We start from the raw sequence: 12,174 nt of genomic DNA, 5'->3' as shown, positions 1-12,174 counted from the left end.
GTAGCACTGAGCTGCACTCTCAGCTCTCGATATGGATTTAAAAAAAAAAAAAAATAGACGAACTTGAAGGTATGAGTTGATTTTTTTGTTTGGTTTGTTTTTGTTTTCTTGGTATGGGGGACTGAACTCAGAAGTACTCTATCTCTGAGCTACAACCTTAACTCTTTTTAAATTTTGTTTTCAGACAGGGTCTTGCTAAGTTGCTAAGTTGCTGGCCTCCAACTTATGATCCTTCTGCCTCAGCCTCCTGAAGGTGTTATTCTTTTAAGAATGTAAAATTTGATTCTTTGAAGTCCTGAAATAGGGATTAATACACTTTTTGGTAAGCAGGTTTATTTGAATAAAAATAACATTGTTAAAACAACAAAAAAATCACAAATATGTTACCTATATTTTTGTCCTTCTCAAAAATTCACACACAAGTACTTTCCTTTTATAAGACACTCAACTAAGAATTTAGTGTATGATTATTGCCATTTCTTATTAGAGACATTATTATTCTGTGTCAATTGGGGTAGCTGTATAGTTCTTTAAATTTTTTATTTTTTGGTACTGGAAATTTAACCCAAGGTACTTTACCATTGAGCTACGTCCTCAGCCCTTTTTATTTTATTTTTATTGAGACAGTGTTTCACTAATTTTTTGAGGGTTGACTAAGTTGCTGAAGCTGGCCTCAAACTTGTTATCCTCCTGTCTCAGCCTCCCTAATTGCTGAGATTATAGGTATGCACCACCGCCTCTGGCTGTATAGTTCTTTTCAAAAGAAAGATATTTTAGCTTGTTACAAGTGAATTACTATATTTTGGAACGATCTTATCCAAGAATCCTAGTGCATGGGGACTGCCCCTATAGTATAGGCGTTGTTCTTGGAGAGGGTTGTTATGTGGGAGACAGTGTGAACTATTGTGTCATTCATTAGGCTATCTTGGCATAGAGATGGGATTGGGAGGTTTTCCTACAGTGTAAGAATATTTATTAAGTACCTGTCAGTATTCAAGTAACTACTTAGAAATAACTCCTTTTTCTTTATTTTTGTATCATTGTGGTAGAAAAATTATCAAGGTGATATATTTTCAAACTGTTTATTTTTCCTCCCACTAATCTTTTTTTTTTTTTTTTTTTTTTTTTTTTTTGGCCAAATGGGGATTGAACCCACGGCCTTGTACACACTAGCAGCCACTAAGCAACTTCCCCAATACCCCACTCTTTTTTTTTTTTTTTTTGAGCCAGGGTCTCTCACTAAATTGCCCAAGCTGGCCTCAAACTTGTGGTCCCCCTGCCTTGGCCTCCCAGTAGCTGGGATTACAGGAGTACGCCCCATGACTCCCAGAACCTTAACCTGGAAAGTAGATTAAGTATCTCTGTACCTGAAACCAATTTTATTCTTTACTCTGTGATTCTTAGGATAACAATGTGAACTTACACTTTTATGTAAAATATTTTCATTATACAGTCAGTACTTGACCGCCCTGGAATTTTGGAACTGAACTATTAGACTCAAGCATCACACTCCAAAACCTATCTTTATAAATTGTTGTATTCAAGAATTACTGTTGCACATTGGGGGAAGTACTTTGTTCTTTTGAATGAAAGACACTCAATTCATAGTCCCCCTCCCTGAGCCTGTTCCTAAGTAGAGGTCCTGGGAGGCCTGGGACAGAGAGTAGATTTTCAACTAGTGTTCACTTTCACCTCATCTAGTGCCTCACACCCTCCAGTATTTACCCCGTCATTTCTATTTCTGAGATTGAAGTATGAACTATAGGATTTATTTGGTTTTTAAATTCACCTTTCAGGACTGACTACCCTGCCTTCTCCTTTTCTCTCTTCCTCCCTCCCTTCTCTTCCTTTCTTCCTTTGGTTTTGCTATCGAATTTTATAACAGAAGATAACATATTCACTCTCTCATCATTTTTTTTGGGAGGGGGGTAATTGAATGCTGTTTTTGGAAGTCACTATTACCTATTTCAATCGTGCTTTTATATTTTAATACAACACTGTACTTATTTATTAATACTCCCATGAGATAGGTTAATATATATCTCTTTTTAACAAAGAATTAAGAAATCTAACATCCTCTCCCAAGACAACTTGAAGGACTGTGTCAAATTAAGAAACAGAGCTTTGTCTTAAGTCAGAAGCTAGTGGTCCAATCAACCAAACACCTTTATAATTCATAACATAAGTCAAGAAAATACTTCCCACGTTTTTAAGGTATATGTTTTTGGACAGGCATTTCAAATGTGATTTCATAAAAGGTTATAACAAAAGCAATTTCTATGTATAAAACTTTAAATGTCAGATTTCCTGTGTGACCTTTGAGTTTGAGATATTTTGACCAGCATGGGGCCCTTCTTTGGGAAGTAAAAATTATAGCATAAAGAAAACTAAGCATGTGCATATAAGGTATTCAGTTCTTTATACTCATTAAGAAATTATTGATTTAACTTGCATGAAATACATAGTGAGCTAGATTCTTAGCTCCCCTTCACATCTATATCTGTAAGTAGATATAGATATTTAGACAGAACTTATCTCTACATAAGTTATGTATGTCTATGTATACTTATATAGTAGTTATAAGGTATAGATAGACATATATAACTTCTCTTTATAAGGGCTAAAATGAGAACTAAGAGTAATGAGAATTCAATTGAATATGATTAACTTGCAGGGTATATTAACTAGTTCTCTTGATGCTTTACTGTGATGCAAAGTATGTGAGGTCTTTAAAACATTTTATAATAACTGTTCTTATGTTAACCATTAGGCCAGATTTGTATTTCTGATGCTTTTAATGTACTTTTAAAATAAAGTTTGGAAAATAAAAATATTGAAAATCCTAACATTTTGAACATCACGTTTCAATATGATGACTTTCCTGTTCAAACATTTAAAAACCATGAGAGCATGGCAGTTGGCATGTTTTGTTTTGTTGCTACTGGAGATTGAACCCAGGGGCACTTTACTACAGAGCTACATCCCCAGTCCTTTTAATTTTTTATTTCAATCAGGATCTCACTACGCTGCTGAGGCTGGCCTTAGACTTAATGATCCTCCTGCCTCAGCTTCCTGAGTCTCCATTATTACAGGCGTGCACCACCACACCAGACTGAATACTCTGTTTTTTTTTTTTTTTAATTATTCTCCATAATGTGGCTTCTCCTCTTCCCAGACTGCCCTCTGTTCACAGTTCAGGGGCCATGTGTACCTGGAGACTGCAGAGGGATCTTTGACTCTCCCAGAAACACTCACTTTTTCTCTTTATTCACCTAAAGCAGTTGCTTTTCTTTTCCATTAAGGAAAAGATGCCTGGGAGCCTCTTAAAAGAGATCTGCTCCGTGCTCTCCTACTGAAGTGGAAGAAGGAAAACAAGGCTTAGTTAGACACCAAGCCCTGTGGAGTGGTGAGAGGAGAGGCTCTTCTGTCAGGGAGGGAGGCTTTAGAGAGGCCAGGCCTAGACCACCCAGAGGACTCTGCTTCTGCGATTGACTGGAGAATGTGCTCAGTGTGCATCAGCCCGATGTTGAGAATGTGCTCGAAGCTGTGAGGGGCAAGAATGGCGAAGACACTGGCCACTTGAAGTTTGATGGGTTTATTTTGAGGTGATGGAGAAAGAAAACAAGGAACTGAGAGGAGAATATCTCTTCCTTTCTGCCCCCAGCCCCAAAGATGACTCTGTACATTGAGAAGCAGATGCTGGCAGTGATTATGTTGATACTGAGTCTCTGGGCTTTCAATACCAGCATCAGTGAATGTATATCTCAAATGTATATCTCTAGTCTGACCTCTCCCTGGACTCCATGCTGGTCTGTCCAATTGCCTATTTAACATCTCTGCTTGGATCTCTAATAGGCCTCTCAAAATTTAACAGACATGAAACTGAACTTTTGGTTCAACATGATTCCCCCCACAAACTTTCTCCTCCCTCTATTTTGTCACTTCAGTAAAGGACACGCAGATACACAGCAGCACAGCTCAATTTGGTGTCCTTGACTCCTTTCTTTCTCCTGCATGCTGCATCCGATCTGTTGGACAAATGTTGAATCACCTCACAAATATACTCTGAATCCAGCTATTTCTCCTTCCATCCCCACGCCTTCTGGCCCATGTCTCCAAAGTCTCTCACCTGGACTTTTAAACTGGTCTCACAACAATGTACCAGCCTTTCTTTTTGTGTGTGTGTGTGCTATGGTCTCTTGCCTATGTCACAGCGATCCTCTTAAAGACATAAATGTCACTCTCCTGTTTATAGCCTTCTGGTGGCTTTCCAGTCTACCCCACTGAGTACAAACTTTGAGGTGCTTGTCATGGCCTGTGTTGCCCTAATCATCTGGTCTCTGGTTTCCTCTCTCTGTCCATTTCCTTTCTTTCACACCCTGCCCAACATGCTCAGGCTGCATAGGCTTTGGGGCCATTTCTCACATGCCTCAATTTTATCCCATGTCTGGGACTTCCCCCCCAAATCTTTCAACCTGGAATGATATCCCCAGGGGCCTTTCCTAGTCCCCTATTCAGTGTGGCTCTCTATTCCGTCAGTCTCTCTCTCCATCTCACCTGATTTTTTCATAGTCCTTATTTGTTTCCTGACATTATGTTACTCTGTTGGTCTGCTCAGGTTGCCGCGTACCATAGACTGGGTGACTTACACAACAAAAACTTATTTTCTCCTGGTCTGGAAGCTGGAAGTCCAAGATCTAGGTACTATCAGAGCTCATTCCTGATGAGGCTTTCTTTCTGACTTTTAGGTGACTGCCTTCTTTGCAGTGTGGCTTTACATGGCAGACAGGGAGGAAGCCAGCTCTTTTGTGTCTCTTTTTATAAGGGCGCTTATCCCATCATGAGGGCCCTACCCTTATGACCTCATTTAACCTTAATTACCTTCTTAAAGGCTCTCTCTCCAAATATAGTCACATAAGGAGTTACAACTTGAAAATATGAATGTGGGGGAACACAGTTCATACCTCAACAGTTATATATAATTGCTTACTCGCTGTCTCCTCCCTAGAATCAAGCTCTACTGGGCAAAGACTGTCTATTTTGTTCAGCATAATATCCTTAGTACCTTTCAGCCCTAGTGGGCTGTTGAATAAATGAGTCAAACAATAAATGAATGAGTGAATGAAGCCTGAAAGTCCTGTTGACACATCTATTTCTGGCTGGCTTACAATTTCCCCATGTTTGGTATTTTCTGTATCCTTCTCTATTTTCCCAGAGTGACTGTCAATCAGCAGGGTGACCTATGTCCTGATGTAGGAGGACTACAAGGTCCTGTTCCTGGCTCTTTACTCAGGGAACTGTTATCCAGCTCTGAGGGTATCTTTTTCTAAGGTACAGACCCGGCTGCCCAGAGGCTTCCAGACAATCTGTGTTCATTCACCCTGAAATTCCTTAACTCGTGATGGTGCCTGAAGTTATTGAAGATGAAACAAAATCCTTCTGCACCCACGAAGGAATTGCAGAAGAGAAGGGATAAGATTGGAGAGGGATACTACTGATTATTATAAAATATACCACAATTTGAATAAAGGTGAACATTTAGGGAAATTTTACTTTCCACAAGAAATAGTTAATAGGCAGTCTCTTTGGGTCCAATGCCTTTGAGATGAATTTTACCAAAGTATCACTTCATTACTTACGGACAACTCAGTCACCTTTACTTCCCCCCACCCAAATAAAGCAGAGTATCAACACCCTTCTCTGGTGTTGAGCTGGTTCATGGGTTTCTCTGAGTTCGTTTATGTGAAGGTTTGCTCTTTCGACATGGTGCTGCTCCTTCAGCTCCCTGTAGCGTGCTGATGAGTGGGGGATCTTTCTGTTGATTCTCAGTGTGGGAATCTTGATTTTCATGCCAAGTCTGGTGTTCTGCAGAATGCAGCTTGTTCAGATGCCAGGGAGGCCTTACAAAATTGAGCAATTCACAAAGGGTGCTCTATGCCTGTCTCCTGCGACCAACGTACTAGGAGAGGTTTCATAACCTGTGTCAATGCTGTAGAATATTTTCCACAAGCAGAATATCTGGATTATTTGGCTGTAGGAACAACATATGTCAAAGAAATTGTAAAAACTAATATTATTAATATGAATGAGGAAAGATAAAGGAAGCTTTTTGTTTTTTTAGGAGTTCGGAGTACCTCTGAATTGGAGTATTTTCAGTTCATAGAGTAGGGAAAATACAACAGAGGAAAGAATACATCCACTGTACTCTTTTGGTAGGCAACTACAAAGGTTGAATGTAGCTCGGTGGTAGAGGGCTTGCCCAGTATGTGAGGCCCTAGGTCCATCTGAAGCCACATACACACACATATACATGGGTATATGGAACCCCAAGAATATGGCTGTAAGACAGGGAAAAAATTACATGAAGACAAAACAAATTGATAAAAAATTCTATTCCTTTTCTTTTCTGAGTCATTGTAAAAATGCAGGAAATTTTCCCCCCTCAAACTACCAAACACAGGCCCCCAAAAGTGTTAATCTTCAGGTGTAGTGGCACCCACCTATAAACCCAGTGACTCAGGAGGCTGAGACAGGAGAATCTCAAGTTTGATGCCATCAACTTAGCGATAACTTGTCTCAAAATAAAAAGTTCTGGGGTTGTGGCTCAGTGGTAAAGCACCCCTGTGCTCAATTCCAGTTACCTCTCCCTTACCAACCCCCCAAAAAGTGGTATTTCATAAAAATAACATACTGGAGAAAAATGACTCTCTCTCTCTCTCTCTCTCTCTCTCTCTCTCCATATATATATATATATATATATATATGTATTTCTCTTGCCAGGACAAAATTAATTTCCCTCATTTTACAGGCCCTGTTGCTGAGCTTGTCTGTGTGTTCTCTCAGGTGGGAGGTGATAACAGAGTGGTTCCTGGGGCAGGAGATGTTTCTATAAATAGAAAGCATTGTAGCATAAGTTTATGAATATAGACTCTGGAATCTGAATGAAGAAAAGTGTTAGTTCAGCCACTTGTAGTTAGCTTAACCCTGAGTCTCATTTTGCTTCTCTGTGGTTAAAGACATAAGTGTACCTCATAAGATTGTCATTGTAGGCTATATGGTGGTTAGCCTAGTGCCTGGTACTTAATTGATGTTCAGTATGTGATAGCTGTCATTTTTGTTATTATAAAAGCACATTCTGGAAGTCGCCTGTCTTCCTGAAAGTCAGGAAATAATGACCTCTGGGTTTAGCTCAGCGGTACAGTGCTTACCTAGCAGCAAGTTCACTGTTTTGGGCTTTATTACTGAGTGATTTCAGAGAGTAGGTTCAACTTGCTGGGTTTTCAAACACTAAATTGTTGGACTTTTAAAAAGTTTGACTTTTAATATTATGTATTTACTCAATAAAAACTATTTTAAGAATAGGAAGCTATATAATATTTCTTAAATTCAAGGCAAAGCATACTTTATTAAATTGAAAGGTACTAGAAAGAAGTTTAACAGATTTGAAATATATAGTACATGATTAGTTGTGAGATTTAACAATATTTTACACTCTTACAAATATCTTTGGTTATCATCTCCAGAAAATTCTGTCTGATTTACTTGCTTTGGGTGGACATTTTTTGCATCAGATGTAAAACATACTAAAATGCTTTACAATTTACAAATAAGTGTGGATGCAGGACACGAAAGTCTTATATTTCATTTATTAATAATTTGATCTTGTTTCTGTTTTTTAAATTTTGAGACTGTCAGACTTACCTTCATTTTCTCTAAATGTTAAAGAGTGGAGTTCTAGTCGTCTTCAAACTATAGATTCTTCCAAGAGCTAACCATAAATATATTCTTTTTTCCCCATCAACGTGAAAAAGCACTGTGAGATACTAAGACCTCAGTGATTGGAGCCATGGTTGGTGAGAATAACCTTTAACCTCTATACCAGAATTCAGATTTGTGTATACCTGATAATGTATTCTTAATGCTAATATATAAAGTGACAATTCCATGTTTCTGGAATGTGACAGGGACATTAATTAACCTACAATGCTGTAATTTGGTGAAAGTGAAAGATAAAGGAAGGTATCCCCACCAACTCTTTTCTTCTATATATGTAATGCCCTCCTCAGACAATTTTGTGTTTCTGACTCATGAATGACAGCATCAGACCACATTACTATGTGATACTGTGGCTTAATTCTTCTTTAACAGATGGAAAATGAAAATTTCTAATATTTTCTTCTCACAACCTACTGGATCATCTTGCCTGCTTAAACAACCTGCTTTTGAGACTATTTGGCATGAGATAAAGCATCCCCTTCTGGTATAGTGGTTGATGGCTGCTCTACTATGCCTGCCAAACAAGTAAAGAAAAGAAGTGGAGAAACGAATTTTCTCTTAAGCCAGGTCACCATGGCAACATATTTTGAAAACTTTTACCTCAATAGCTCATTGTAATCTACAACATCCTAACTTGTTGAGCCCCTAAGCAATTTAGTGAGATCCTGTCTTAAAATAAAAAAAGAAAAAGGGCTGGGGATGTGTCTCAGTGGTTATGCACCCTTGGGTTCAATCCCCAGTACCACCACCAACAACAAAAAACCCCCAAATCCATGCATATGAAAGATAATTCTATTTTTACATTTAAATGAAAATATAAGAAACTAGGAATATTCTAGAAATAAAGTTGAAAGTCAGATTTAGGTGGCTAGTATTCATTTTAATTTGAAGCTCCAGTTGCAAATACTAACAATTCAAGATTTGGGCCTTGATTTTGTGGTAAAGAAAAAAGGCTTAAGTCTTTTTATGCTAGTGTTTTGGACCTACTGGGTCAATAATTGAGCCTTATGAAGTACTAGATAGTTTAAATGTGGTCATAAATGAGGCCAGGTCTGTGTATCTGATTAAATGCGAAGGTTATTTCACCAGGGACCGTACACAGGCGCACTATTCTGGTTTGAGAGAATTTGTTGCCAACATTCCTTTCATCAAGAATACAGACTATGGCTAGGCTATCAGCCCCACCTACTGGCATTTTGAGGAAGAGCAGATAAAGCTAAAAGAAAAGTCTTTTAGTCTTCTAAAGAGTCTGATTTGGTAGATCAACCACTTTAACAGACTTCACCTGGAGAGAGACAATGAGAAGGTTGACTCTCAAAAAACCTTTATTATTTTGAATTAATGACTCCTATTTTAAAGCATCTTTCTTGGTAAGCTATTCCAATACAGTATGTGTGTGTATGTATGTGTGTGTATACATGTGTGTGAGTGTACACACACACACACACACACAGTAATGGTCAATTTGAATCCTCAACTTGATTGGATTAAGAGATGCAGAAGATTAAAGGCTTCTGAATGTGGCCAGGGGGCTGTGTCTGGGAATGATTGGCATGTGGAATAGCCAACTGAAATGGAGATACTCCCTAAGCACGGTCAGCACCCTGCAATAGGCTGGAGACTTGTATGGAATAAAAGTTGGAAGAACAGGGAAGCAGAAGCAGATGCAAGCTCCTTTCTTGTCGTGGGGGTTCTTGATTGCTGCTGTGATCACCTGAGGAGCTCCTTCAATCTTCCAACTAGGACTCTGCCAGTGATTCTCCAGGGAGTTTCCAGAGCTTTTGTACTCGGACTGGGGAATCATCATTAATCTCTCTTGTTCTGAGGCTTCAGCCTCTTGAACTGCACTGCTACTGGTTCCTCCAGCTCTCCAGCCTGCATTGTGGACTATCCAGCTTCCGGTTGTGTAAGCCAATCTAATAAATCCCCTTTTTATAATCATACCTCCTGTTGGTTCTGTTCCTCTAGAGAACCCAAGAGTTTGGTCTAAATATTCTCAAATTGCTTTCTGGCACTGAACTTTCATAATTCTAATTACCTCCTTTTTATAGTCTAAATGTGAGGACAATTATATTGTTTTAATTCATTGATAATAAGCTGTTTCTGCCACTTGATGTCCCCCGAGATGATGTGATGTGCTGCCTCTTCACATCGACAGGTCATCTGTCCAGGGATGCAACCTTCAAATCTGTGAGTAAAAACAAACAAACAAAAAAACACAAAACCCCAATCCCCTTTTTAAGTTGATTGAGATACAGTTGGAAAACTGACCAACTTAGTAGCTTTGGTCTTCGATATTATTGTGTTATGGGAGACAAGGGCAGTATTAAGAAGGAAGTTAATCCTTATTAGGAAGTAGTAGGCTAGGCTTTTTCATAAAGTTAGTAACTGATACCACTTTATTTATTCTTTGAGGTTCTAGGTAATACAATCACCTTAAGAAATAAGTATTCTCTCTATAAAAGATGTATTGAAGCCTGAAGAGGCTCCACTGATCTGTCCAGGCTTACATAGTTGTTATAAGAAACATATTTGTTCTTTGTCCCAGAGCTCTTAAAACCCTAGTAATTTCCTGAGTGATATGAGTATCTTTTGTTAGTTGGGTGTAGTGGCAGTGCATGCTGTAAGCCCAGCTGTTGAGGAAGCTGAGGCAGGAGGATCACAAGTTGGAAACGAGCCTCAGCAATTTAGCAAGGCCCCAAGCAACTTAGCAAGACCCTCTCTTGAAATAAAAAGGGCTAAGGATGTGACTCAGTAGTTAAGCGCACCTGAGTTCAATTCCTGATACCAAAAAACAAAAACAAAAACAAAAACAAAAACAAAAAAAACAAAACAAAACAAAACAAAAACTCTTGTTATTCACAGTGAGCTCCCTGGGCTTAAACTAGAGTTTATATGCTAATGAGGTGACTTAGAGTGAGACTCTTAGCCTCTGGATGTTACTGTTCATCAGGGGGTAGGGGAGAGTCTAGAGACTCAGTTCTATAAACATTTGAACTCTTTGAGATCCTGTTTTTTGTGGTGCTTGGGTTTGAACCTTGGGCCTTGCACATGGTGCATTCCTTCTGAGCAATATATCCATCTCACTCTTGAGGTTTAATAAGCTCCCATATTATTGAACATATAGAGGTTCTTTTTTTTTTTTGTACTGGAACTTGAACTCAAGGGCACTCCAGCAGCCACATCCCCAGCCCTTTTTGATATTTTTTAGAGACAGGTCTCACCAAGTTGCTGAGTGCCTCACCCTCGATGAGGCTGGCTTTTAGACTCTTAATCCCCCTGAGAATTCTGAGCCACTAGGATTGAAGCTGTGGACCACCTTGCTTGGTTCTGGGAGGGTGCCATACCTAACAAGGGCATGGAAGCTCTATGTTCTTCTCAACCCCATTCCTTGTTTTATGTCTCTTCTGTCTGGCTGATCAGAGTAGTATCCTTTAGGACAAACTGGTAAACTAAGTAAGTTCTGTGCACCATTCTAGTGGTTTTTTGAGCCCAAGGAGGGGTCCTGGGAACCTGACATGGCTGGTTGGTCAAAAGTACTGGAGGCACAGACTTGCAACTGGAATCTGAAGTCGTGATAGTCTTGGGGGGGAAAAGCCCTTTTACTTGTGAGATTTGATGTGAAGTCCTAGTAGAGCTAGAATTGAATGGAATTATTGGATACCTGCTGATGTTGGAGGGAAAAAAAAAAAAAAACCAGACATTCTGGTGACATCAAATGTTTGTTCTATGCTGTGTGCAGTTGTTTTATCATAGCTCATACACAGTAAGTTAAAAAGAGAATCTATGTATAGGTCTGAATTTAAAGTGCATGCTCAGCGGGGGCTGTAGCTTAGTGACAAAAGTGCTTACCCAGCATGTGTGAGGCACTGGGTTCGATCCTCAACACCACATAAAAATAAACAAAATAAAGGCATTCTGGCATTCTGTCCATCTACAAAAAAAAAAAAAAAAAAAAAAAAAAAATTAAAAAAGTGCATGCTTTCTGTATTCTGCTTCCTACTAAAATCTACAAATAATCCTAAAATAGTTAATTTTTAAAAAAAATATTTTTTAGGTATAGATGAACACAACACAATGCCTTTACTTTTATGTGGTGTTGAGGATCCAACCCGGGTCCTGCCCGTGCTAGGGGAGCGCTCTACCACTGATCCACAATCCCAGCCCTCCTTAGCCCTTTTTATTTTTGATTTTTGAGGCAGGGTCTTGCAAAGTTGTTTAGGGCCTAAGTTGCTGAGGTTGGTCTAGAACTTGCAATCCTCCTGCCTCAGCCTCCCCAGCTGTTGGGATTACAGGTGTGTGCCATTGTGCCTGGCTTCCCACCCCCGCCCCCCCCATGCTAGGTATTGAACCAAGGTCTGTGCATGCTAAGCAGACAATCTAAGCAGACACTCTACC

Source organism: Callospermophilus lateralis, chromosome 14 (genome assembly GCF_048772815.1).
Source record: "Callospermophilus lateralis isolate mCalLat2 chromosome 14, mCalLat2.hap1, whole genome shotgun sequence".
Classification (NCBI taxonomy): domain Eukaryota; kingdom Metazoa; phylum Chordata; class Mammalia; order Rodentia; family Sciuridae; genus Callospermophilus; species Callospermophilus lateralis.
Note: the sequence above shows the minus strand (reverse complement) of the source record.